Below are 27,619 nucleotides of genomic sequence, written 5' to 3'. Positions count from 1 at the left end.
TGTGACCAGGTTCTTAAATAGAAAAGTTTGTAAAAAGAAGCAATTTTTTCCCATAGAAATCAATGTAAAAGTAAATAATGTGTTGCGATTGGGGAAACCACAGGGAGGGTGGAGGCTCTGTTTCCTCCCAGGAGATTCCTAGAGAGGCCCCACAGAGGCTTCTCCCTGCCTTTTCCAGCCCTGTTTCCTCCAGGAGATTCCTAGAGAGGCCCCATGGAGGCTTCTCCCTGACCTTTCTGGTTACAGTTTCGGAGGGTCAGGTTTGTAAGTGGAAAATGGTTCGTGAGAAGAGGCAAAAAAATCTTGAACACCCGGTTCTTATCTAGAAAAGTTCGTAAATAGAGGTATTCTTAGCTAGAGGTAACACTGTATTTCTATTTTAAAATCAGTTTCAGTTTCAATAGCTGATCCATATTGGAGAAAAACAAATTATGTCAGAGATGTAGGGATCAAAAAAAAGTGAATATAGAAGCCACCATTGCCTCTGCTTTTTTGAGCCTCTATCCTGCACATACAGACATTAAGACTAAGATGAGGCTTGGACTGTTCAGGCATAGTCACCATCTTGATTGCTTTTGATCCTGTTAGGATTCCTCTATACAAGGAACACGGTAAAGTCCAGACTTATGCAGGAACAGTTTCCTATATACAATGGTACCTCTACTTATGAACTTAATTCGTTCTGTGACCAGGTTCTTAAGAAGAAAAGTTTGTAAGAGGAAGCAATTTTTCCCATAGGAATCAATGTAAAAGCAAATAATGGGTACAACTGGGGAAACCACAGGGAGGGAGGAGGCCCTGTTTCCTCCCAGGAGATTCCTAGAGAGGCCCCACGGAGGCTTCTCCCCACCCTTTCCCGTTACAGTTTTGGAGGGTCGGGTTTGTAAGTGGAAAATGGTTCTTGAGAAGAGGCAAAAAAAGTCTTGAACACTTGGTTCTTATCTAGAAAAGTTTGTAAGTAGAGGCGTTCTTAGATAGAGCTGTACTTACATAACTGAGCTTTCTCTTTACAGAGTAATTATAGGAGGCCTTCAAGTGATGCTATAATTTATTCCTTTTTTATTTATTTATTATTTGGATTTCTATGCCAACCTTCTCCAGGGGACTCATGGCGGCTTACAGCATAAAAAAATACAAAACCAACAATATAAAATCATTTATATTTAAGAAACCAAATAATTAAAACCTACTCTTAAAATGTCAAAGGGAAAAGTTTGGCCCATTTTTCAGCAGTGTAGGGGTTAGGTTCCATAGTGGGATCCTACTGGTACAGTTGACACCATCAGAAATTAAATTGCATACGGAGTTCCATGCATCCAGCATGCGTGCGTATACATTTGAGTGAGATTTTACTTCTGTGCTTGCGCAGGAAGCAAAATCTCACAAGGGGACACACACACAATATTTCGGCTATTTTTTTGCTTCTGCGCATGCACTGAAGCAAAATAATTGCCGAAATTTCACACACACACACGTGTCCCCTCGCAAGATTTTGCTTCCTGTGCATGCGCAGAGACAAAATCTTGCTCAGATGCATATGTGCGCATGCCGGAGATGTGGACCTGCACACGCAGTGCGCTGGGAGTAGCGGGAGCAGCAACTCCCGCCTGGTTAGGTTATATGGAGATGTGGGTTGAAGTACCTTGAATAGGCAGAAGATACCCAGCTTTTCTGCTCCTTATTATCCTTATAGGTGAAAGAGTTGGCATTCTGATCCAAGGCTTGGGCAAAGAATTGGATTGGATGACGGCCAGACAAGATGGAGATGCTATTTGTAAGTGGTACATTTGTCCAGCTGAGTACTACCCTGGCCAATATTAACATATTATGCTAGTTCTTCACTATCAACAATGGCTCTGGCCCAAGTTACCAGAAACAGTGCTTTCTCCCATATTTAATATCTAATAAACCCTATGATCCAGGCTCCTAAATGCTTTCTGAACTTGATAGTTTTCAGGTTTTCAATGATCATTTCATTACCAATCACTGGGTAACATCATTCCTGCTAGTGGAGAGTGGGGTTTTGTTCTCATCTTCTATTCTAGTGGCTTGCCCTGTTAGTATTGGTGAGAAATTCTTGGTGGTTCTTTGGTCGGGCTATTTACTGTTGGCAGTTCTTTAATTGGGATATTGTTTACTTCTTGTTGATCTGATGTTAATCTGTGTTAACCTGTGCTCATCAAGGTGTTGATTACTAGGGGTGGGGGATATTTTGATCCTTTTTTTCCCTTTTTGGCTTAATGAGTGTCTCCTTTGAATGGTATGTAAAAGTTGTTTATGTCTATGTGCCTTTGGATGGCCGATTTGTCTGAGTGGCTTCCAGAAATTCTCTACTGTTTTGGGACATGGCTTGATCTAGAATGGTCGCAGCTTCCCAGTTGAAAGTATGATTAAATCTGTCTAAGTCTTGTGAAATAAGGGAGTTTTCATCATGTCTTCTGACAGCTAGTTGGTGTTCATGGATGTATTCTTCTGTCTCTTTGTCCTATGTGGTGGCTGTTGTAGCCTTTACAGTATATGTTGTACATGACTCCTGGTTGTTGGGTTTTTTTGATGCTACTGGGTCTTTTGGTTTACTTAGGATGTTTTGGAGGGTGTATGTACTATACTGATGTCATGTGGGTGAAATCAATGAAGAGCCGCACTTACCTTTTCCTACCGGATCGGTCCTACAGGCTGGGGCGGGCACGCGCATGGGCGGTGGCGAGCACATGCATCCCTGTGGGAGATTTTGCTTCCGCGCATGCAGAGAAGCAAAGAAATCAGCGAAAATCGCTGAAATATAGCACATGCAAGTATACCGGAGTGGTGGTGGCTGTAGGGGTGTGCAGTGGGGGACCCCAGATGTGCACGCATTGCTGTTTCCACTACCAGAATGGCGATCCCAGGTGTGACAGGGGCAGCACGCCTGTGGGTGAAATAATACGTTTGTGGGATGTATTTGATGTATGGCATTTTATTTTTTTATTTTTTTATTTTTTTATTTTATTTATTTACTTACTTACTTACTTACTTACTTACTTACTTACTTACTTACTTACTTACTTACTTACTTACTTACTTACTTACTTACTTATTGGATTTCTATGCTGTCCCTCTCCGAGATATTGTTTGAATGTAAAAAGAATGACTGACTGTTATTCTTTTTACAACCCTTATATTAGTCAGGGCACTTTTTGATGAAGTTGCATGGACATCCATTTGATTGGAAAATGTTGCATGAATTATCTCTTTTCTTTTTCTGACATTCAGGATTGCTGCAGTGTGTTAGTGCTTGTCTAAATAGTCTTCTTACACAGCTTCTCATGTGGGAGGTTGGGTTATGAAATGTCTGCAAGAAAATAACCATGCTCAGAGAGCACCAAAGATCATTTCAACCTTGACCTACAAATATTTTCCTCTATCAAGACCTTAAGATCATCCAATGAAGCCCTCCTTCAGTTCCCCTCACCTAAGGGGGAAATTTAACCTCTAAATTTCAACAGCACAGTCTGAGATAAACTGCTTAGAAGCTTCTTGTGGTCCTCTGGTTGAGTTTAGACCATCTGTTGTTGAAATACTTTAAAAAGTTAAAGGAATCCAGAAATGTAGGTCCATGGTGTTGTTACATGCGGAAGGATAGTGGAGATACAGTCTGCATCTCTTTTTCAAAGCTATGAAGAGACTATTTGGCTGACACATGACAACTGTCACAAAGTTTCAGAGGAACAGTGATTGCAATTTTTCTTTCTCGACAAAATCGAGTTCTATATTAAGAAGCTATGCTGCAGTACATTCCCAAACTGAAAACCCTTCTTATTTATGGTGCTTATGATTTTTAAATCAATCTTTCCCCCCTTATGTGGCACTATAGTGTAATTGTCCTAATTAGATAGGCTTATTTTGATGAGGGTTTAAAAATAATAATCAAATTTCAAATGACATTTGCTGCACCCTGCCTCTTCCTACGGAAGCCTTGGTATAACTTAATCTGGAAATTATGTATAAAGGGGAGAAATTACCATAATATTCCCCTTGCAAAACATCAACAAACCTGACTAGCTTGATATCTTATGCTTCAGTGGAATAAAAAGCCAGCAATAGCTTAGGAAATTTGGTGTTTCCTTCTCAAAGCCACACATTAATGTAGGCTAAATATACTAGTCACTGTTCACTCTCATAACATTTGCAGGTGATCAGCCTCTTCATCTCTCTATCCTTCCAAATCTAGTTTAAGACGTAAAAAATGATCAATTATTTCAGATAATTTCTTTTTCTTAGTCTGTTTCAGTTAGATCAAGAATGAACAATGTGGGAACAGCTGTTTGAGTCAAAACTGATGGAATCAGCCCTTAAAGAAATATTGCAAGGCTCCATCATGGCTTATATATGTACAAGTCTCTTTTCACATGGTGTGTGTGTGTGTGTGTGTGTGTATGTGTGTGTGTCAAATAGAGACTGAGCAGTGCTGGTAGAGTCAGCACATCAAGGCTCAAAATTGTACACATTATCTTCATCAGAAGATAATTTGCAACTGATACAGGAGTAAAAGGAATTTTTGCAATGGCAGCAACTTGCTTGCTTTATCATCTTGTTGATAGGTGGCTCACTTTGCTTTATTGTCAGAACTGCACCTGTATCCGGAAGTGCTCTGAGTGTCCTGATTTTTAAACTTTTATTTTCAGACCTGGCTAAACAGAGCAAGCTTTAATATAGTTTAGCTGTTGTTAAATAAAGTACATAGAGAAGTAAGATATTGCTACTTGTAGAAATGGTGAAAATGACCTATTTGGTTAGAGAACAACTTTTTGGAAAGACTGGAAGCCTTACAAATACTTTTTGCTGAAAGAAGAAAAAAATTTAAAGACTAAGAAAGATGGTGACTAAATGAAGGAGTGGAGGGGCTTGTAAAGTAGGTAAAAGGGACAGTGTGATTGTAAATTATCTGTTGAAAAAGAAATAGCACTAGCACTTAGATTTATATACCACTTTACAGTGCTTTACAGCCCTCTCTAAGTGATTTACAGTGTCAGCATATTGTCCCCAACAATTTGGGTCCTCATTTTACCAACCTCGGAAGGATGGAAGGGCTGAGTCAATCTTGAGCTTGGTGAGATTTGAACTGCCAGCAATCAGCAGAAGTAGCCTGCAGTGCTACAGTCATCTATATGTTTTTTATCTTTGGCTTTCTTTTTATTTTTTTTGCACTTTTATGGTTGTTTTTTTCTATTTCCTTTTGGTTTGTTATTATTTTAAAAAAATATTTTTAAAAAGGAGAGACATTTGTGAAAAGATTTGTGAAAAGGAACATTGATATAATTGCTCCTAGTAACTTACCCAAAAGCACATGGCTTGGTTCTATTATTTGGAGCCACCCCTAAAGTGGCATCCTTGGGCTTCATCCCAACAAACAAAATTTAGGTTCCCCTATCATCTTCTCTCTTACTCAGAATTTAAACCATACTTGTGATTCAAGAGGAAAAATTGATGCAAATTTCTCACTGTTTTTGGGGGGGGCGGGGGGGAATTCTGTGAACCTTTGTGAGCCTTTTACTCTGAAAGCATCCTTCAGCAATTGGACAATCCAAGTTACCAATTTGAATTTTCTTTTCAGGAGCATCGATACCATCAGCTTTTCTGAGAAGACAAAAATAAACCATGCCTTACAATATATCTTTGGATTTCAAATAATGGTTGTGCTTCTTGATTTTTCAGCTGGGGATTTCTCAGAGAAGTGAGCATCTGTTTACTATGGTTCATCTCTAAATAATAATAACTTATTCGATTTTTATGCCACCCCTCTCCACAATCTATAATGTTTCTCAGAGTGCCAAGGACAAAACTTTGCATAGTCCTCCCACAAAGCATGAGCTCTTGGGGAAATGATAATTCCCTGATAATGCCATGTCTTAAGTCTGCATGGAAGTAGCCAACAGATATATATAGCTGTGTACATTAAAGCTTGTTTTCTGCCAACAGACATGCTGAACATGAAACTGTTCACAGAAAGTCAACACAGTTGGTTAACCCACAGGGGATAAGGCTTACCCATAGTGCTGATATTCCGGATTTTGAGCTACTGGCTTTTAAACTACCATATTTTGGGGTGTATACAACACACCTTTTTCCTCCATAAAAGAGGTTGATAATTAGGATGCGTCTTATCCCCTGAATGTAGCTTCTCTCCCCCCCCCCCCCAGCCCTAACTAGCTGCTAACGATCTTCCCAGCTCTTACCTTGCAGGCTCTTTCATTGTTTCTCTCTATGAAGAATGTTTTCCAAGCCCTAAGTCTTTGCATGGTTTTTTCCTTTGCTCTACTAGCTCCGACTGTTTCTTTCCAGGTGCTAATGATGTTCCCAGCTCTTACTGGCTTGCAAGCTCTTTCATTGTTACTGTCTCAGAGTCAAGGTTTTTTTAAGCCCTTAACCAGGAGAGAAAATAATGTGCTGAAGCTGGCCAGACTAAGGATGCTAGCCAGATGAATACCCGGTAAGCAGATTCTTTCCCCTATTTTCCTCCCCCAAAACTAAGGTGTGTCTTATACTCTGAAAAATACGGTACTTTTCAAAACAGTCGTGCAATTCCACAGAGCAGCATTCTGAATGGCATGCATGCACTTTCCATTGTTCTGCACATATTCAGTGGTAGTTTATCCTGCAACACATGCAAAATCCTAATGTCACACCTGCTTTGTTGCTGCCTCAAAATTAGAATTTCTGAGATGGAGTTGGAAAAAGGAAGCGCCGCTGTTTCTTGGGCCGGATGATTAGTTGAGTCCTTTGAGCTCCATGAACCACCACTGAACTTTCTCAGACGTGTGATCCTAGGAGTTCCCGGGGTTCTGGAGACATCTGTCTCCTGTTATGAAGGCCACTTGTTAAATCAGGCTTTTGTTTACACAGCCAATAAATATAAAAGGCTAATGTCTCTGAAGATAAATAGCCCAGGAGATTGTAATCCATTGAAGTCCAGCTTGGGTTATTAGTCAAAGATAAATGCTGTGGAAAGGCATGGGAAGAAAGCCTTGGTTCCTTCTAAAGCAGAGTTTGAAGGACAATGAAGTGTGATATTGTGCTGCTCAGTGCAGCAATCAGCAGCAAAAGCACAGCATAAAGCATTTCAATCCCACTTTAGCCCATCAGCCACTAACGAAGATAAAGCTGTTCAATTTCCTAGCCCTGCTGCAGATGAGGAAACAGCTAAGATTGCTCCAAGGGCTACAGACCCTGGTAGGACTCTGCTGAATGGCAGAACACAGGTCATTGCTGGGTGACAAGCAGTAAGATTGATAAGGGAAGTCATGTGCATGCTGTGGGTATTTTGCGGTGGAAAGAAAATGACATAGCTATCTGGCTATGCAGTCAGAGAGTCACTTAATGCTGAAGCACACATTGAAATGTGTGCCTATGTTGTGTTTGTGTGACGTATTGCTCAAGCAGACATGTGTATTTTCATGTTTACATGCACCTGCTCTTCCCCCTAAAGGAAACCAGAAGCACCTAGAGAACAACAGCAATAGAAACAACAGAAGACAATATTTAAATATACGGCACTTAACTACCTTCTATCAAAACTGATTTTAACAAATATATTTGATAGCATTACATACAGTATGTACAATAGCATGGCAGATGAAGAGATGTGGAGCAAGGCAAGACCTTGATCCATGTTGCATCTGATATAGTAGCACATTTGGTTTCCTTTAGTGGGAAGAGTAGGCTGCGTGCAGGGGTGGGCTGCTGCCCGGATGGAAGGGAACACAGTGGGGTAGCAAAAATGGAGCTCCACCCCCGAGCACCCAATTTGCACTGAAAGATGTTGAAAGAAAATGCAGGGCATCCTGAATAAACCACGACCACAGTGTGATAGTAAAAAGTTTGGTAGTCCTTCACTGGGTGCATGGTAGTTATTCTTCTGCAGATACCTAGCATAGATTACTTTTTAAAAGAAACTTATAAAGACTATGAAATTGATAAACAAAATTGTTCATCAATCCAGGTGTCATTGAAGACTGGCAATGGGGCATATATGGGATTTCTGCTTTCCATTCTTGGAATTGGAACTGAGTGAGGATTTCTGCACATGACCGCCTCTGTTGTTTGTAGACCAAGGCTGTCAAATTCGCAATTCATCACACACTGGTCACTGGTCATCCGATTTGGCGAAGTGGAGGGGGAAGTTGCAATATATATGTGACGATGTTGTGATGATGCAAGTTTGGCGCCCTTTATTATAGACAGTTGCATAGGTGTTGCATTCAATGTCTGCGAATTCAAATGTCTGCAAATTTTAACAATCTGATTAGTGGGTCCTGAAACAGCACAAAGCACAGAACAGGAAATTAGACAGAGCCATCAGCAGGCAGGACATACGCCTCCACCAATGGTGTGTTGTTCCCAGTTCAGCCTGGTTCTAAGAACTGGTAGCACTGACAGTGGGAGGCTCTGCCTATCCACCTGGGATTCCTCTGTGCATGTGAGCGCGCACATATGCACAATAGTAAAAGGTTTTAGAACCCACTACTGAACTTCACGCAATATGCTGTTGGAATTTGGAAGTTGTCTGTATTGGCTGATCTGTATCCCTATGCTTACTCATCAACTCCTTTGCAGAGTAGGCATGCAATGATGGCTACAGGCACCTCTAAATCAGCTTTGGATGGGATGCCTCTGTTCTCATTTCTGCATTAAAGCAATACCCAATCTTTAATGCTAGTAAGGCTCTATGGCAAGCACTTGTACTCCAGTTCCCACTCCTGCCCTGCCCTTCTAGTTCACTAATCTCCCCAAGCTCAGAATCATAGGAAGCTGTCACGGCAGCTGAGTTTCCTTTTATCTTTTGGGATTCAGGAAGGAAATCCCACAACCAGGTTCAAAGCCCCACTCTCCAGAGGGGGGAAAATGAGCTAATGAAATGCAATTAAAAGAGAATTCTATTAATCTTTCTTCTCTCTCTTCTCTTTTGCTCCCTTCTGAAGTTAATAAAAGCTTTGCTGATGATCACTGATGAAACCAGCTTTTGTTTCAGCCTCTCCACATCTCAAGTGCCTGAAGTGAGGCTGCCTCAGATCTTGCTCTAAAGTTCCATTCATTGAAGACATTGGGGTACACACTGGGAAGGAATCCCTCTTAAAATCTGCCAGTAGACAATGAGGAATTCATAAAACTCCACCAATGTGTTTAGGTGGAGAGCAGTTTGGTGTAGTGGTTAACGCATCAGACTACAAACTAGGAGGCTGGGAGTTTTAGTCCCACCTTAATGAGCCGTGGTGCACACAGTGGTTAGAATGCAGTTCTGCAGGCTATTTCTGCTGATTGACGGCTGACTGCAATTTGGCAAACAAGCAAAGCACCATTCTTAAGATACAGGCAGCATGCAAAGCCCTGCCCCCTCTGATCTTTGGAAAAACCTTTCTCCATAGAACCTGTCCCTGGTGCCCAAAAGGCTAGGGGCCACTGTTTTAATGCATACCTAAGATTAATTTTTTAAAAAACATTAGTTTTGTATATTGTGTATTGTTGTTGTGAGCTGCTCGGAGTCCTCGGAAAGGGGCAGCATACAAATCTAATAAATTATTATTATTATTATTATTATTATTATTATTATTGTTGTTGTTGTTGTGGTGGTGGTGGTGGTGGTGGTGGTGGTTTTGTTGTTGTTGTTGCTATTATTATTATTATTATTATTATTATTATTATTATTATTAAAGAAATTATATTTAATAAGGGGATGGTTTATATCATAGACCAGGAAATGGGAAGAACTTATGCAATCTCTATGTGTAGCCAGTAATGTTGAGACTAGATATAAGGGAACTAAGAACAGACTGTTTTGGGTGGAAAATGGTATGCTGTTACAGAAATCACCATAGAAAGCTGATAGATTACATGTTCTTGTTTCAGACATTTTTTTTTATTTTCTGTCCAGTCGTGGCCAATTGTCAGAGACTGCCTGTAGTGCACTTGACAATTTTTTTTCAGAAGTTTACCGAAAAAGTTTATCGTTGCCTCCTTTCTATGATTAAGAAAAAATAACTTGTCCAAGGTCATCCAACTGGCTTTATGCCAGTGGTGGTGTTGTAAGGATTATCCTAATGGGTTTGGTTCCAAGTAGGAGAAAAGACACTGGAAGCATGGTGTCTGCTTAGAAAGATGGTTTTATGATGAACAGCAGGACCACATGTGGATCACATGCCTTGAAAACATTGAAGAAGAAGAGAAGGGCTGAGATGCTGAGAATGCCTGAGTTTTATACCCTCTGTTGGGCCCCACCATAAGAGTTTCCTGTTCCTTGGTAAGGTTAGGTTTAGGTTTAGGTTTAGGTTTATTGGATTTATATGCCGCCCCTCTCCGCAAACTCGGGGCGGCTCACAACAATAATAAAAAACAGTACAGTACATAATACCAAATCCAATGCCCACCCATCTAGTTACAATTTAAATTAATAATCTCATAAAAACAGTATATATAAAAAACAGGCACACAGTCAATCAATCAACAAAACAACATGGGCAAGGGGGAGGTGTTTTAGTTCCCCCATGCCTGACGGCAAAGGTGGGTCTTAATGAGTTTACGAAAGGCAAGGAGGGTGGGGGCAATCCTAATCTCAGGGGGGAGCTGGTTCCAGAGGGTCGGGGCCCCCACAGAGAAGGCTCTTCCCCTGGGGCCCGCCAGACAACATTGTTTAGTCGACGGGACCCGGAGAAGGCCAACTCTGTGGGACCTAACCGGTCGGTGGGATTCATGCAGCAGGAGGCGGTCCCGAAGATATTCTGGTCTGGTGCTATGAAGGGCTTTATAGGTCATAACCAACACTTTGAATTGTGACCGGAAACTGATCGGCAGCCAATGCAGACTGCGGAGTGTTGGAGTGATATGGGCATACTTGGAGAAGCCCATAATTGCTCTCGCAGCTGCATTCTGCACGATCTGAAGTTTCCGAACACTTTTCAAAGGTAGCCCCATGTAGAGAGCATTACAGTAGTCGAACCTCGAGGTGATGAGGGTATGAGTGACTGTGAGCAATGACTCCCGGTCCAAATAGGGCCGCAACTGGCGCACCAGGCGAACCTGGGCAAACGCCCCCCTCGCCACAGCTGAAAGGTGTTTTTCTAATGTGAGCTGTGGATCGAGGAGGACTCCCAAGTTGCAGACCCTCTCTGAGGGGGTCAATAATTCCCCCCCCCAGGGTAATGGACGGACAGATAGAATTGTCCTTGGGAGGCAAAACCCACAGCCACTCCGTCTTGTCTGGGTTGAGTTTGAGTTTGTTGACACCCATCCAGGCCCCAACAGCCTCCAGGCACCGGCACATCACTTCCACTGCTTCGTTGATGTATCCCATTGGTAATCAGACTCCCAGGGGTCTTAGCTAACTCTGTAGGCTTTATTTATTTTTAGCAATAGCACTTTTTAACAGAGCCAGCCTATTCCCCCCACAATCCGGGTCCTCATTTTACCCACCTCGGAAGGATGGAAGGCTGAGTCAACCTTGAGCCGGTGATGAGATTTGAACTGCTGACCTGCAGATCTAGCAGTCAGCTTTAATGGCCTGCACTCTACCCACTGCGCCACCTCAGGTAGAGTGGGTAGAGATCAGACAATAAATGTCTGTGTCCCAGGCTAGTTTGCGTGCTGGCTGATGCAATCTTCCCAAATGAGTTTCTGTTTGCTATATGGGTCTGCCTGAAAGGGGTAGATCTTTGTTATGTAGTATAGACTGGCCCAGGCTATTTAACAAAGGAGTGGGAAATGATTGAGCTGGGCCCATTCCTTGATGGCTCATTGACAAAGGTGGGAGCTACTAGGGGTTAGTCTGTTTCCTGCCTAAAAACATGTTTCTCCATTTCTTAGCCAGGAAAATATAATGTTATGCTTTTTTAATATTTCCTAAAATATTTTATTCCACTAGGAAAGGTGTAGGTGCTAATTTCCGACAAAGGGACAAAGATTCCCGGCCTCCCAGTTTCTATTCTGATGCCTTAACCACCACACCAAAATGGCTCTAATCTTAGTCTACGAGTACATTTTATACTATAGAAACAGGGATGGATGGCTCCTACTGCCACTACCGGTGTGCTGCATGCACAACTTCAAATGTCTTGCATGCATGAGTGTGCATCCCAGCATGTGGGGGGGATTTCAGTAAAAAAAAATTTGCTACCATGCATGCACCGAAGCAAAAAATTGTTGAAATCTCACATGTGCATCCCCTCGCAAGATTCTGCTTCCTGTGCATGTGCAGAAGCAAAAACACACTGGGACATGGGCACACACACGCAAGACACCCAAAGCTACATTCACAGCTCAACTTTTGCTACCAGTGTGGCATCCTCTACCATTCCGGTAGGAAGCCACTACTGGTAGAAACCCATTATCCAGTGAGCCGCTATTAAAGAAAGTAAATTCTGGATAAACCTGGGACCACAGATATTTCCCAGTGGAAACCACTCATACCATTGTAATAGTGGAGATCTCTCTGCTTCCCTCCCTCCCTCCTCTATACCACCAGCCCTTGTGGGTCCCTTTTTCAGTTCTGAGCAGAATCAAATTGTGTTTCCATTGTTTTTCCCCCCCAATTGAGAAAGACGGCTTTAGATTGTTAGATTTATTGTCTGATCTCCTTTTATGTACTGAATTTCTGAATCCCCATCTGCTGTTTTTATGACTTTCAGGGGGTTGGGAATATGATACCTATGGTGCTTTAAATCCTTGCAATTTAATCTCATTGCGGTTAAACATTCAGCATAAATACTGAAAATAAAGCTTCGGAAGGAATATTAAAAGTGTGGGGTCTTCTTTTCCTTCAACTTTAGGAGGGCTGAGTGTCAGAAAGTAGAAGCCCGTTTCTCTCTCTCTCTCTCTCTCTCTCTCTCTCTCTCTCTCTCTCGCAAGCTGCCAATTTTAACAGTTCAGGATGACAACTCCACGTCCCCCGTCTCCTACAGAGGAAACTCCTCCTTCCACCTCCTGTTCTTACAGCTTTCCAGTTAACAATGAAGGTTACAGTTCTCAGCAGTTTGCCATGACAGCTCCAAGTCTACAACTCTCTGAGAGGGATACGTTCCTCTGCTGTCCTCCAGTTTTGAATTTGGAAAGCGAAAGGTGAGGCTGCAGAAAAAGATGACACCTGCCACATGTGTCCATGGAAGTCAAGAGAGTTGCCAATCACTGTCGCTGAAAATCAGCTCTGTGTTCCTCATAACCCTCTGCTCCTTGCCCAGCAGCAGCCTTATCTGTGCCAGTCTGTGGCCTGCTGGATGGAAATGCTTCTATTGTGAACAAGATCTGTCATCAGCATTCACTTACTTGGCAATGATCCCAAATTCTGCTATTCAGCCATTTCATTACGTCCCTTTAAAAGCAAAGCAATTCCTTTACTTTACTTGCCCTGAAATAAGAGATATTATTATTATTATTATTATTATTATTATTATTATTATTATTACTATTACTATTACTATTATTATTATTATTATGTCAATAGAACACAGCAAACGAGATCACTATGCTGGATTTCATATTTCATCACCAGTCGGGCGCTTCCCAAGCACCTAGGGCTGCATGATGTAGCGGCGAATTATGTTTGACGAGCCCAGTAAAGCGGCCTTTTGCAATTGACAGATGGAGATTTTGTCAATTCCGATGGTTTTCAAATGTCCGCTGAGATCCTTTGGCACTGCTCCCAGCTCACTTTCACTGGCTTATGCCAGAGTCGTTGCAGCTCAATTTTTAGATCTTCGTATTTCACTAATTTCTGTAGCTGCTTCTCCTCAATTCTGCTGTCCCCTGGGATTGCGATGTCGATGATCCATACTTTCTTTTTCTCCATAATCAGGATGTCTGGTGTGTTATGCTTCAGAATTTGGTCAGTCTGAAGTCGGAAGTTCCACAGTAGTTTTGCTTGCTCATTTTTGACCACTTTTTTGGGCTTATGATCCCACCAGTTCTTTGCCACTGGTAAATGGTAGTTCCGGCACAAGTTCCAGTGGATCATCTGTGCCACAGCATCATGTCTATGCTTGTAGTCAGTCTGTGTGATCTTTTTGCAGCAGCTGAGTATGTGATGGATTGTTTCATCTGTTTCTTTACAGAGTCTGCACTTTGGGTCATCTATTGATTTTTCAATTGTGGCTTTGACAGGATTTGTTCTAATAGCCTGTTGTTGTTGTTGTTGTTATTGTTGTTGTTGTTATTGTTATTGTTTTGCAGATATTAAATGCCAAGCATCTTTCAAGCAAACATCTCTAAAGAGCTTCAGAGAAAACTGTTTATTTTTAAAAAAATACATTCATCCATCAATAGCACTTAGACTTATATACCACTTCATAGCACTTTTACACCCATCTCTAACCAGTTTACAGAATCAGCATATTGCCCCCAATAATTTGGCTCCTCATTTTAGCCACCTTGGAAGAATGGAAGGGCTGAGTCAGCCTTGAGCCGATGGTGATATTTGAACTGTTGAACTACAGCTAGAAGTTAGCTGAAGAAGCCTGAAGTGCTTCACTCTAACCACAGTGCCACCCAGGAGCAGTGATATTAGTTATATTGATAACTAATATACCAAATGCCCCTCCCCAAAACACCCATAGCCTAAACTAACAATGTAAACGTTTTCAAGTGCGAACTGAATACAATATTGCAATCACCCCAATTATTTTTGCCCAGTCCATTAGAGAATTGACTGGTCCTTTTTATTATTTTAATGTAATACTTTTTAATGTTATATAAATGCATAAACATAGGTAGGCATTTAGGTTTCGGAGAAACAAGCATGTATTCAAAATTCAAAATAAAAATTTAAAGACAGACCTGAAGCAGAAGAAGCCTTGTCTTGGTTGTTTTAAAATACCTCTTGATTCTGTTCCTCTAGGAGTTTGAGAAATTGCTACAGACATAAATGCTAATTGGGCCCCAAGAAACTCCTCCTATAGTCCATATAGTACTTCATCAACTCAGCCAACTTCTACCTAGATAGTGATCAAGTTTGTGAAATAGGATCAATGGTTTCACAGTCATTCCAAGCTCACATTTATAACTAGCATCATTGATTCTGTTTCCAGAGAATTATTTCACTCACCCTCTTTATCTTCATCTCTATATTGGTTTTTAAAGATGGTCTGGGAGAAACAGAAGTAAAATTAACACGAAGATCTGAGGAGTACATCCAGGTAGTTCTCAAAATATAATCACAACTGGTTGTTGAGTAAAATGGCCATTAAGCCCATATGATTGCTTCAACAATCACAACTGCAATCTTCTCCCAAATATTATCTGGACCCTCAGCAGTCAGGATTCATGTTTATGTTTATTTAGATTTGTATGCCTCCCCTCTCCGCAGACTCGGGGTGGCTCACAACAAAGTGGAAACAACAGTATATAACAAATCTAAATTTCTACTAAAACATTTAAAAAAACCCATTTTCTAAACACGCATACATACACACATACCATTCATAAATTATATATGCCCGGGGGAGATGTCTCAGTTCCCCCATGCCTGACGATACAGGTGGGTCTTAAGAAGTTTATGAAAGGCAAGGAGAGTAGGGGCAGTTCTAATCTCCGGGGGGAGTTGGTTCCAGAGGGCCGGGGCCGCCACAGAGAAGGCTCTTCCCCTGGGGCCCGCCAACCGACATTGTTTAGTTGACGGGACCCGGAGAAGGCCCACTCTGTGGGACCTAATCGGTCGCTGGGATTCGTGCGGCAGAAGGCAGTCTCGGAGACATTCTGGTCCAGTGCCATGAATGGCTTTATAGGTCATAACCAACACTTTGAATTGTGACCGGAAGTTGATCGGCAACCAATGCAGACTGCGGAGTGTTGGTGAAACATGGGCATACCTAGGTAGGCCCATGACTGCTCTCGCAGCTGCATTCTGCACGATCTGAAGTTTCCGAACACTTTTCAAAGGTAACCCCATGTAGAGAGCATTACAGTAGTTGAACCTCGAGGTGATGAGGGCATGAGTGACTGTGAGCAGTGAGTCCCGGTCCAGATAGGGCCGCAACTGGTGCACCAGGCGAACCTGGGCAAACGCCCCCCTCGCCACAGCTGAAAGATGGTTCTCTAATGTGAGCTGTGGATCGAGGAGGACGCCCAAGTTGCGGACCCTCTCCGAGGGGGTCAATAATTCCCCCCCCAGGGTAATGGAAGGACAGATGGAATTGTCCTTGGGAGGCAAAACCCACAGCCACTCCGTCTTATCCGGGTTGAGTTTGAGACTGTTGACACCCATCCAGGCCCCAACAGCCTCCAGACACCGGCACATCACTTCCACTGCTTCGTTGACTGGACATGGGGTGGAGATGTAAAGCTGGGTATCATCAGCGTACTGATGATACCTCACCCCATGCCCTTGGATGATCTCACCCAGTGGTTTCATGTAGATATTGAATAGCAGGGGGGAGAGGACTGACCCCTGAGGCACCCCACAAGGGAGAGACCTCAGAGTCAACCTCTGACCCCCCACTAACACCGACTGCGACCGACCGGAGAGGTAGGAGGAGAACCACTGGAGAACAGTGACTCCCACCCCCAACCCCCCCAGCCAGTGCAGAAGGATACCATGGTCGACGGTATCGAAAGCCGCTGAGAGGTCAAGAAGCACCAGGACAGAGGATAAACCCCTGTCCCGGGCCCGCCAGAGATCATCCATCAACGCGACCAAAGCAGTTTCCGTGCTGTAACCGGGCCTGAAACCCGACTGCTGGGGACCTAGATAATCGGCTTCTTCCAAGGATCGTTGGAGCTGGAGTGCCACCACCTTCTCGACAACCTTCCCCATAAAGGGAAGGTTGGAGACTGGCCGGTAGTTATTAAGTACGGCTGGGTCCAGGGAAGGCTTCTTGAGGAGGGGGCGCACGAGCGCTTCTTTATAGAGTGTTGGAAAAACTCCTCTCCCCAAGGAAGCGTTGGTAATCTCCTGGACCCAGCTCCGTGTCACCTCCCTGCTGGCCGAGACCAGCCAGGAGGGACACGGATCCAGTAAACAGGTGGCGGAGCTCACAGCTCCAATGGCCTTGTCCACTTCATCAGGTGTCACCAGATCAAACTCTTCCCAGACAGGTGGACAAGTACGGGCCCCAGTCACCTCAACTGACTCGTTGTCAGCCGACTCTGTTTTCCAATTGGAGTCGAGGTCCGCCCGGATCTGAGTGATTTTATCAGTGAAAAACGTGTTAAAGTCCTCGGCACTACTCTGTAAGGGGTCCCCAGCTCCCCTCTGATTAAGAAGGGAGCGGGTCACCCTAAACATAGCGGCCGGGCGGGATTCCGCTGATGCAATCAAGGCGGCATGATACGCGCATCTTGCCGCCTTGAGCGCCACTTTGTAAGTCTTAATAAAAGCTCTTACAAGTGTTCGATCGGATTCAGACTTACTCTTCCTCCATCGCTTCTCTGGACGTCTCTTCTGGCGTTTCAACTCCCGGAGCTCCTCGTTGAACCATGGAGCTCTACGGGGTCTAGCGCCACGGAGAGGTCGCAAAGGCGCAATCCGATCAAGAGCCTCTGCTGCAGCCTTGTTCCAGGCTTCCGCAAGAGACTCCGCCGAACTGTGGACGAGTGCATCTGGAATAACCCCAAGTGCCATCTGAAAGCCCTCTGGGTCCATCAGGCATCTGGGGCGGAACATCTTAATTGGTTCCGCCTCCCTGCAGGGAAGGATTGGAGCCAGGAAGTCAAGCCGTAGTAGAAAATGGTCTGACCATGACAAAGGCAATGCTTCTAAGCCCCTTAGTCTCAGACCATTACTCAATTGCTCGGAGAGGAATACCATGTCAGGTGTGTGTCCTCCCTCGTGAGTCGGACCCTGAACTACTTGAGTCAGGTCCATGGCTGTCATGGTGGCCATGAACTCCTGTGCCAACCCAGAGGTTTCGCCGAGTGACGGGATGTTGAAGTCCCCCAAGACAATAAGTCTGGGGAACTCCACCGCCAGCCGGGCTACCTCCTCAAGTAGCGCAGGCAGGGCTTTTGACATGCAGCTGGGAGGCAGGTACATGAGAAATAAGCCCACCTGAACCCCTAAGTCCAACTTCATCAAGAGAGACTCGCAACCTGCAATCTCTGGAGCAATGAGTCTACGTAGACAAAAACTCTCCCTGGCTACAATAGCCACTCCTCCCCCCCTTCCCTGGGGTCGAGGTTGATGCCATATCTGAAACCCGGCTGGGCAGATTTCAGAGAGAGGAACTCCTCCCTCCGGGCCCAGCCAGGTTTCAGTAATACATGCCAGGTCGGCCTCCTCATCCAGGATCAAATCCCGGATGAGGAGAGCTTTATTTACCACCGACCTGGCATTGAGCAGCAGCAACCTGAGCCCAGGGCCAGAATTACACTCTTCACCAGTGTCCAAGGTTGGACTCACGGAGCCAGAACAAGGGATCGTTATTAAACAACGGTCCCTCGTTCCCCTGGAACGGCTAACTCCGTGGGCCCCGCCATATCTACCTCTCCCCAGCAGTACCGGGATATTCCGACCCTCTGTCACCCCAGAGATCGATGCCCCTTCCCCTCCCGCCTCTCGAGCGTCAGGTGGGCCAAGTCTATCATTCATACTGTTACCATTCATCCCATCCATACCGTGACCCCCCCCCAGTCATCCCAGTCATACCAATCATTCATCTCATGCACAGTGCTACATACATCCCAATCAGCCATTAGTTAAAAAAACCCCAATAGTTAAAAAATAGATTAAATTAATAGAATAGTTAATAGTCATAAAAAACACTAATAAAAGTCTCACAATATACAATATAAAATAAAAAATAGAAAATAGAAAAAATATTGTAAAGTGCAAGTTCTAAAATGCTTAAAATGCTTAAAAAATAGGAAGTAATTAAAGATCAGTTGTCCATCAGGTCAGCAATACAGAGGTTTTTGGGGGGGAGGATTTTTGGGGTAGGGATGTTCAGGGGAAAGATGTTCAGGAGAAAAGTCCTAGTGTATTTTTTTTTTCTTCAGGTTTGTGGTGACAGCCCCTGCCACAGGCTGGCACCCTCAGGTCTTTCTCTGGGTTCTCCCAGGTATATGAGTTCTGTCCTCCAAAGTCTCTGAGGCAGGCTTTTTAGTTCTCTATGTATCAGCCACCAATCTCAGCCCCTCTGACTCAGCAGTACTGCTCGGCTCTCAATGTTCGGCCTAGTCTCTTCCCCGTGTCTCTGTAATTGTCGGGTGACACCTCCAGTCCTCCAATCCTTCTGCAACCCCACACAGCCGTATCGCCACCATTCAGACGCTGCAAACCTCAGCCCAGGCCAGCAGCCTCCACAATATTCTCCTCGGCTTCCGCCTCTGAAGGGATGACCTCCTTCTCGTTCCGAAGCCATGCCACAACTCACTGGCCTCCACCACGCTCCTCCGGCTTCCTCCACCAAACCAGGCACCCCACTTCCTCCATAATAGTCCTCCGCCCGATGGCCCCTCCAACGCCGAGCGTTCCCACCATACCACACTCGACTCCTGGGCCCATCGGGGAGGAAAGGAAGGGGCAGTCGTCCTCCAAAACCGCCCAGCTCAGTTCTTCAATCTCTGGCTCCAACGAGCCCCAGCCAGCTCCTGGTCCCATCAGAGTTCTTAATGACAGCTAGCGGCTGCCATCTTCCGCCTCCCAGCTGATCTTTCTTTCGGCGTTCCGCACTTCCAGGGCAAAAAACAGCTCCGAACACCGCAGAGGATTGCAAACTCGGGGGTCTTCAGAGGCAGCAACATTTATCCCCCCCAAAGATTTAGAAGATTTCTTGCTGACTCGGGTCAAAACTTCCCAAATTTTAGATGTTAAAGCCGTAGTCCGGCGGAGCTGCAGCCTCCGCCCTCCTCTCTGCTCCCCCACCGGAACCGGATCATGCCCGGCTACAGTACAGAAACTGCTTTGGTCTCGCTGATGGATGATCTCAGCAGCTTTCGATACCATTGACCATGATATCCTTCTGCGCTGACTGGAGGGGTTGGGAGTGGGAGGCACTGTCTTACAGTGGTTCTCCTCCTATTTCTCTGGTCGGTCGCAGTCAGTGTTAGTGCAGGAGGTCAGAGATCGACTCTTAGAGTTCCTTGGGCGTAACTTGGGCGTCCTGTTCGATCCAAAGCTGATATTAGACCATCATATTTCAGCTGTGGCGAGGGGGGCATTTGCCCAGGTTCGCCTGGTACACCAGTTGCGGCCCTATCTGGACAGGGAGTCTCTACTCACAGTCATGCCCTTATCACCTCAAGGTTCAACTACTGCAATGCTCTCTACATGGGGATATTTCTAAAAAGCGTTCGGAAACTGCAAATTGTGCAGAATGCAGCCACACCAGCAGTTGTGGGCTTGCCCAGACATGCACATATCTCTCTAACACTCCATGGACTGCATTGGCAGCCAATTGGTTTCCAGACACAATTCAAAATGTTGGTTATGACCTATAAAGCCTACATGGCATCAGACCAGAATATTCATTCTGGTTTTCTGCCCCATGAGTCCCAGCAACCGATCAGGTCCCACAGAGTCGGCTTTCTCCAGGTCCCGACAACTAGACAATGTCACTTGGCGGGGCCTAGGGGAAGAGCCTTCTCAGTGGCAGCCCCAACCCTTTGGAATCAACTCCCCCCAGATAGTCATACTGCCCCCACCCTCCTCGCCTTCCATAAGAGTCTCTAGACTCATTTATGTCACCAAGCTTGGGGCTATTAGACTTCTGCCCCCTGGCCAACTCAAGTTATGCAAGTTAATGGACTGAATGGGTATGAGTGTTTTTATGGTCTTTGGATTTAATTGGATTCAGGATATTATATATTGTTATTTCATATGTTGTAAGCCACCTTGAGTCCTCAGAGAGGGGCGGCATAAAAGTCAAACAAACAAACAAATAAATCTGGCACTCCCAATTGTGGTTGTTAAGTGATCTGCCAAGTTGTTTGTTTGTTTGTTTGTTTGTTTGTTTGTTTGTTTGTTTGTTTGTTTGTTTGTTTGTTTGTTTGTTTATTTATTTATTTATTTATTTATTTATTTATTTATTTATTTATTTATTTATTTATTTATTTATTTATTTATTTATTTATTTATTTATTTATTTATTTATTTATTTATTTATTTATTTATTTATTTATTTATTTATTTATTGAGTTGAAAGGGAGCGTTAGGTCATCGAGTCCAACCCCCTGCCTGAGCAGGAAACCCTACAGCACCCCAGCCAAATGGAAGTCCAATCTCCTCTTGAAGGTGTCCAGAGTTGGGGAGTTCACCACCTCCCCTGGCAGGCAGTTCCATTGGTTGATCGCTCTGACCGTCAGGAAGTTCTTCCTTATTTCCAGGTTGAATCTCTCCTTGGAGTGAATGGAGAAAAAGAGGTGCCTGCTGATTTCAGCTCCCTTCTATATAGTTTATGCATGGAATGATTGTGTTGCATGGTTTTAATGCTGGGGTTTTAAATGTTTTTTAATATTAGATTTGTTATACTGTATTATTTTGTTGTGAGCCGCTCCAAGTCACGGAGTGGGGCGGCATACAAATCTAATAAATTAAATTAAATTAATTAAATTCTGTGTGCAGAAGAGAATTTCTCTGAAAAGATGCAAGAACAAAATCAGATTGGGGTATGACCTTCAGTTCTACCAGTGGAGTTCCCTTCCCCTTTTTTGCTCTTGAAGGGTTGGAAGTAGAAGTAGAAATGTAAGCTATTTTTAAAGAATTACAATTCCTTTTTTTTAAATGGAGATAAACACACATTGATATACACTTATGAACATAGCCTTCATTCTTTTATTTAAAAAAAGGTAAGGCGTTACTTCCATTTCGAATAGCATGAAATACACACTTATAGGTTTTGGCTTCATTCTTATCTCCTTCCCATTCATGGATGAATAATGCCCAGCCTATCAGATATTGGAGAACTACATTTTCTAACATTCCTAAAAAAAAAAGATTAACCAGTAGCAGATTTAAATATTGAGCAGCAACATATGGAAAACCATATGCTGTTTGGATATCAATTGATGGGATATCCGATTGGATATCAACTGATGAGGAACATGAGATATTTTATCTTCTCTGCCTGAGACTGAGTTGATTTAGGATCCCTTGAGAAGTATTAATGTTTACTTCTCTTCTGGAAACAACTGTTCTAGGTCAAGCATTACTTCTAGCGAAGAAGTTGAAAAGCCATCTCTTACTTAGTGAACCTTCCCCACTACCATGTTCCTGTTCCCAAAAAGGAGAAAAATGGATAGAGAGAGTGAGCTGATGAACAATACTGCAAAGACAAAGCGCAAAACAGGATCTAAACCCTTTTTTTAAAGTGTCTGGGTGGTGCTTTTTTCTGTTTCACACATTGTAAAATTCTCTTCACTGCTGATAGATAATTTCTTTACAGAATCATATATATTGTATACTTTCATTCATACACACATGCTCCCATATACACCCCCACACTTCAATGACCATCTAATGGCTTCTTCGGAGGTGAGTCAAATTCTTATTTTCTGGTAATTGTTTCTGCATAATGCCATTGCCTTTTTCCCTTCTAAGAAGATAATTGGAAATAATTTTTAGAAATATTGAGTCAGAGAGTGACGTTCTGCATTATTTTTCCACATGTCTGTATCCTCCTTGTCCAGGAGCTTAAATCTCTGAATTAAAAAGATAAATGATGTCTCTGGCGCAGATAACAAGGGTATAATTGCTCTTCCAAGTAAATTTCAAACTGGGCACCCTACTTTTAGAACACGGTTAGTGTTAGAACTTAGAAAAAGAATTCAGATATGGACATCATCTAGAACAGTGGTATCAAACTCACATCCGGATGCATTACACACTGGCCATGCCCATCCCCAGTTTAGCGAAGGGGGTAAAGTTGTGATATGTCATGTGACAACAATGTGTCATTGTGAGTTTGACATAGCTACTCTAGTAGAATATTCTGGTAAATGTTATTTACTATCTTGCTTGTTGGATACTAAATGTAGTAAATGCCTCGTGTAGATTAAGAAGATACAGTGGTTCCTCTACCTACAAATGCCTCTACTTACGAACTTTTCTAGATAAGAACTGGGTGTTCAAGATTTTTTTGCCTCTTCTCAAGAACCATTTTCCACTTACAAATTCGAGCCTCCGAAAATGTAACCAGAAAAGGCAGGGAGAAGCCTCCGTGGGGCCTCTCTAGGAATCTCCTGAAAGGAAACAAAGGTGGAAAAGGGAAGGGAAGAAGCCTCTGTGGGGCCTCTCTAGGAATCTCCTGGGAGGAAACAGGGCCTCCACCATCCCTGTGGTTTCCTCAATTGCATGCATTATTTGCTTTTACATTGATTCCTATGGTAAAAATTGTTTCTTCTTACAAACTTTTCTACTTAAGAACCTGGTCACAGAACAAATTAAGTTCATAAATGTTCTGCCGGGCTCTATGGTATGAGTCTCCCGAAAATGCTATAAATTTCCTCCAGCAGATCTGAAAGGAACCAGGTTGGCGAACTAAAATATGATTGAACAACTATCTGATAAGATGCGATTCTAGTTAACTGGCATTCACTGTCTGGTACCTTTTTTCTTGAGTCCTTACAATTGATACATCCTAATATGAATAATCTCTTACATTTCACTTAATGAACCAAAGCCTGCAGCAAAACTGAGCTTTTCTTTGGCTCACTCTTCCCAGCCTCTGTCTCTATAACAAGGCAGTTGTGGACAGTGACTTTTTTCCTTAAGCGTGAGCCTTGCCAAGATATTTGCAATGCTCTGAAGAAAATTGCCCAGTTGATGTGGCAAGCTATTGCATGGAGACAGCCACCATGTGGAGTGCTTTGAAATTGCCTCTATGTTTGCACCAGCTGTAGTAATGCTAATAGTGTAGAGGTGAAAGTTGGCAATAGCCTTCAAAAGGAGCTTCCTTAATAGATATCATTTAATAGGCAACGACTGTTGTCCTATTTTCTTTTCAGTTCCACAGCAGAGGAAATGAATGTTTTACAAAATGTAATTTTTTGTCTTCCCAAATCCCATTTATGTTAAGAGATGAATTATCCATTATTTGGGTTTTGTTGATGCCACTTTTCCCCCTGCCTGCTTCACTTTCATGCTTAAAGGGATGTTGTTCTATTGATTTCTGTTGGAAGCTTCCAGCACACGTATTGAAGCATATTAAGTGCCACAATGGTGGTCTTTTCGATGTTTTGGGGCAATTTAACTGTTTTGGAAGATGCAGAAACATTAGGAGGAAATGAAATGGTTGGCAGGTGACTCTCCACACCCGCCCAACCTGACTTTTCTTCTATTCTTCAAAATGTAACCAGCCCTTTCATATTTTTACTTTGCCAATTTTCAGCAGAAAATCAAGGAAGATGACCGCTGAACATAAGAGCATAGAACAAAGAAAAATAAAGAACAAAAGACAGCAGCAAGCCCACTTTCTGTGGGAGACAAAATTCAGTGCATCTTTGCCAGAGAAAAGCAAATAACTGATTGCATCAAGCAATTACTGGGCATTGTGGTCCAAATCCTCAGATGACATAAGTACAGAGGCACTTACACCGCCTTTAGGAAAGTCATTTTTCTTTCTCCATATTATGGCTGTTTAATTCTGCCAAACTCAAAGAAAGGCAGGAAAGAACAAAGTTAATGCTTGCAGAGAGAATAGTGAATGACCTTGAAGGACAGGACCATGTTCCCAAAGCGAGGGGCAGAGGGGCATGAGCCTGGGCCAAGAAAATAACTTTAACAGATTAAGGGAGTTGGAAGGGTCCTTGTAGGGACCTTGTAGGTCATCTAGTCCAACCCCCCACCCAAGGAGACCCTACACCAGTGATGGTGAACCTATGGCATGGGTCCAAAGGCGGCATGCGGAGCCATATTTGCTGGCACGTGAGCCATTGCCCAACTCAGCTCCAACATTCATGTGTGTGCTGGCCAGCTGATTTTTGGCTTGCATAGAGGCTCTGAGAGGGCATTGTTGCCTTCTAGAGAGCCTCCAGGGGGTAGGGTAGGGCATTTTTACCCTCCCCTGGCTCCGTGGAAGTCTTTGGAGCCTGGGGAGGGCAGAACATGAGGCTACTGGGCCCACTAGAAACAGACCATTTCTGGCCTCCAGAGGGCCTCCGGGGGGGAACTGTTTTTACCCTCCCCAGGCATTGAATTATGGGTGTGGGCAGGGCCGCCGATAGACCGGTATTACTGGGAGTGGCGTCAGGGGCCCGGGCAAATTGAAAAATGGGGGGGCCCGGTGCCCGCCAAAATCTCTCCAACCCCGATTGTGACAAGCTCTGCCTCTGCAGAGCTTCTCCGACTGCAGACCGCACCTTCTTCCCACCCCCGCGAGGAAAGAAGGCAGGGAGGCTGGCAGACAGGCAGGGAGCCCCGATGGCAGCCGCGGAAGGAGGAATGACCATGGGGGTGGACTCGGCCCTCCGGAAGCCAAGCCGCGTTGCTGGGGAAGCGGAATTGGGGAAGCCGGGAGAGGGCTGAGCCTGGCCGGCTTCTCTGCCGGCCTTGTGTCCCCCCGAGGATTGCAAGGGCAAGAGAGCCGTGCCTTTCGGCCTCCGGAGGTGTTGGGCCGGGAGTTCGGGGGGGCCGTGAACACTGCCCGCTGCCCGGAGCCAATGGCTTCTTTTGGGCTTACTCACTCAAATTCCTGCTGCTGGCGCCGGGAGCAGGTAAGCGCGGCTGGGTGGGAAGGGCAAGGCGCGAGGGGGAGGCAAGTGGAGATCCCGGTCCGTCTTTTCATGCTCAGTGAGCCTTTCTTTGGAGTTGCCTTTCTATTCTTTATTTCTTGCTCTCTTGCTCTCTTGCTCTTTCATTCTTTTTTTCTTTCTCTTGCTTTCTTTCTTTCTCTTGCTTTCTCTCCTTCCTTCCCTCCTTCCATTTCTTTCATTCCCCCTCTCTATTTTTATTTCTCTTTCATTCTCTTTCTTGCTTTCTTGCTCTTTCTTGCTTTCTTTCTTGCTCTTTTTCTTTCTCTCTTTTACCTTCCCTTCCTCTATTTCTTCTTTTCTTTCTCCTTCCTACCTTCTTCCCTCCCTCCCTTCCTTCAGTCCTTCCTCTCTTACTCTCCCCTTTCATAAGTTTCCTTGCTTCCTTCCTCTGTTCCTGTCCCTTCCCCCTTTCTTTCTTTCTTTCTTTCTTTCTTTCCTTCCTTTCCTCCCTCCATTTCTTGCTTTCCTTCTCCTTCCTCCCTTCTTTCCTCCCTCACTCCCTTCTTTCACTCCTTCCTCTCTTCCTCTCTTCCTCTCCCCTTTCACACCTTTCACAGATTTCCTTGCTTCCTTTGCACCCTTCCTCTGTTCCTGTCCCTTCCCTCTTTCCTTCCTTCCTTCCCACCCTCCGTCTATTCATTCACCCATTCCTCTCTTGATCGCCCCTTTTACCATTCCTTCCTTCCACCCTCCCTCCCTCCTTCCTTCATAGCTCGCCCTCGCCTTTCTTCCCTTCCTTCCAGATGGGAGTGCCCCCTCAAGACACCTGCCCGACTGCTGGTACCCTGCTTTTTCTCTCCCCTCGTCCTTTCCAGCTCCTCGCCGGTGGCTGCCGGGTGTGGGATCCCCCTCCCCTCTCCCCTTGCTAGAAAGCACATGGTTTTGTCAACAAGAAGGGAGAAGTGCCAAGGAGCCGTAAATAAGCCTCGCTCCGCCTGACCGATGCCAGGAGGATCTTTCTTTCCCTCGCCGCTCCCGCTTCTTTCTTTCTCCTGGACGAGTCCACACAATCGGCTTAACCCAGTTCCTGAAATAGCCTATGGCAGTGCTTCCCAACCTTGACAACTTGAAGATATCTGGACTTCAACTCCCAGAATTCCCCAGCCAGCATTCGCTGGCTGGGGAATTCTGGGAGTTAAAGTCCAGATATCTTCAAGTTGCCAAGGTTGGGAAACACTGGACTATGGGACCGCCTCGCTTGGCGTGAAGCGGGAAATGATCCTCGGGGGATGGAGTGGCTTGGTGACTTAAAATAGTTTTAAAATGGCGGGAGGGCCCCAGACACTTAGGCTGTATGGGGCCCCAAAATTCCTGATGGTGGCCCTGGGTATGGGCGCTCGTCCATGCTCTTCTGGCACCTGAGTGAAAAAAGATTCGCCATCACTGTCCTATACCATTTCTGACAGATGTCCAGTCTCTTCTTGAAAGCTTCCAGTAATGAAGCTCTCACAAGTTCTGAAGGCAATCTGTTCGATTAGTTGATTGCTCTCCCTATCAGAAAATTTATCTTTATTATTTAAGGAATGTGAACACAAGAACAAGGGGACACAATCTGAAGTTAGTTGGGGGAAAGATCAAAAGCAACGTGAGAAAATATTATTTCACTGAAAGAGTAGTAGATCCTTGGAACAAACTTCCAGCAGACGTGGTGGGTAAATCCACAGTAACCGAATTTAAACATGCCTGGAATAAACATATATCCATTGTAAGATAAAATACAGGAAATAGTATAAGGGCAGACTAGATGGACCATGAGGTCTTTTTCTGCCGTCAGTCTTCTATGTTTCTATGTTTCTAAGGAGGTTGCATCTCTCCTTGCTCAGTTTCCATCCATTATTCCTTATCCAGCCTTCAGGTTCTTTGGAAAATAGCTTCCTTTCTATGGCAGCCCCTCAAATATTGCAACCTTTCATGGTCCTTCTCTTCACTAGACCAGCCATGCCCAGTTCCTGCACCTGTTCATCATATCTTTTAGCCT

The sequence above is a fragment of the Erythrolamprus reginae genome, chromosome 2, assembly GCF_031021105.1.
Source record: "Erythrolamprus reginae isolate rEryReg1 chromosome 2, rEryReg1.hap1, whole genome shotgun sequence".
NCBI lineage: Eukaryota > Metazoa > Chordata > Lepidosauria > Squamata > Dipsadidae > Erythrolamprus > Erythrolamprus reginae.
This window is presented reverse-complemented; position numbering follows the sequence as displayed.